We start from the raw sequence: 1,370 nt of genomic DNA on the forward strand, positions 1-1,370 counted from the left end.
CCTTTGTCCGGCTGAGGAAGCCTCAGCAGTTGGTGTGTGCTCTTCCTGGTTGGAAGGAAAAGTAAAGAGGCCAGAGGCTGGTCTGCATGCAAGACAGGCGGTCAGTGAAGATGTAAATTGAGGAGTCAGTGGGTGGGAGATGGGCTGGGTGGGGGGAAGAGAAAGGGAGGATGAATGTAGCAGTTGTATAGTGGAGAGGTACCTGGGGAGTCAGATGTTGTGCAGGTTATAATGTGTCATAAATCCACTGTCTACATTTAGTCCATGATTTTTAGTATCCAGAAGGTTGATAAAGTAAAGTTCATAGGCTTGTCTCCGAGAAGTGTTTTGTAAGTTCCCTTTGAGGATCAGGACTGAGAGATTGGGGAGAGAGTGATTGTCCTGTGGCAAGTGTGGCCCCACATGTTGTTGGATGTTCTCGTCTCCGATAGATTTCCGGTGTGCATTCATTCTGGTGTGCAGTTGTTGTTTGGGCTCTTCTATGCACCTTCCCTCTGGGCATTTGGTGCATTGGATGAGATGTATTACATTTCTGGAAGTGCAGCTGTAAGATGCAGGGATGCTGATGGCTCTGTTGGGTGATTGCGGGGGCAGTGGAGATGTGTTGGCAGGTTTTGCATTTCTTGTCATGGCATGGTTTGGATCCATTTGGTATGTTTTGGGCTGTAGGAAGTTTACTTCTGGTGATGAGGTGAGTGAGGTTCGGTGCTTGTTTGAAAGGTAAGATGGGTGGTTCTGGGAAGATCTCTTTAAGAATCGGGTTTCTTTCTAGTATGGGTTACAGCTGTTTGAGGATTTTCCGTATGAATTCGTGGGAGGGGTGATATGTCATAACCAGCAGTGTGCAATTCATGGGGGGTTTTCTTCTGCACTGCAGCAATTCTTCACGTGGTATCTGGGTGGCTCTTTCAAACATGCATCTCTCTAGAGGAGTGTCCTTGTTGGGTGAAATCCTTTTCAAGATTGGTGAGGTGGCAATCCCGGGTGGTCTCAGTGCAAATTTGGTAGTATCTGAGGGCTTGGCTGTATATCACAGCTTTCTTGGTGTGTTTAGGGTGATTGCTGGTTCTGTGCAGATACGCAGGCCAATTGGTGGCACTAACAATCAGGCAGCAGAATTCCCAGGTGTTGTTGCTCACGCTCTGGAAATAGTTTTCTCAGGCTACTCTAAACATCAGCTCTGAACAAATGTGGCCTTTTTAATATCCCTCTCACGTCCTTGTCCTTCTGTTTTACGCCCACAGCCTAAGAAAGCTAGACTCTGACATCAGAGAGTGCCCCCAGGCAATGGGGCCAGTGGATCACCGCCTCCTCCTGCCATAGAGATGACAACTCCCCTATGCAACTTCTGTGAGGTATGATGCCACCTT

The 1,370-nt window shown here is 47.9% G+C and overlaps 1 protein-coding gene across 3 annotated transcripts in view; it reads left to right on the top strand.

Annotated features, from left to right (window-relative positions):
* CTXN1 (cortexin 1) overlaps window positions 1-1,370 on the top strand; it is a 138,247-nt gene that overhangs the window by 127,726 nt on the left and 9,151 nt on the right. For all 3 annotated transcript variants that reach the window (XM_019513187.1, XM_019513189.1, XM_019513188.1), the window contains exon 2: window positions 1,245-1,355. The gene's annotated coding sequence lies outside the window, so the exon portion shown is untranslated. The remainder of the gene's footprint in view (window positions 1-1,244; window positions 1,356-1,370) is intronic.

Source organism: Gavialis gangeticus, unplaced genomic scaffold (genome assembly GCF_001723915.1).
Source record: "Gavialis gangeticus isolate Ggan-Ray unplaced genomic scaffold, GavGan_comp1, whole genome shotgun sequence".
Classification (NCBI taxonomy): domain Eukaryota; kingdom Metazoa; phylum Chordata; order Crocodylia; family Gavialidae; genus Gavialis; species Gavialis gangeticus.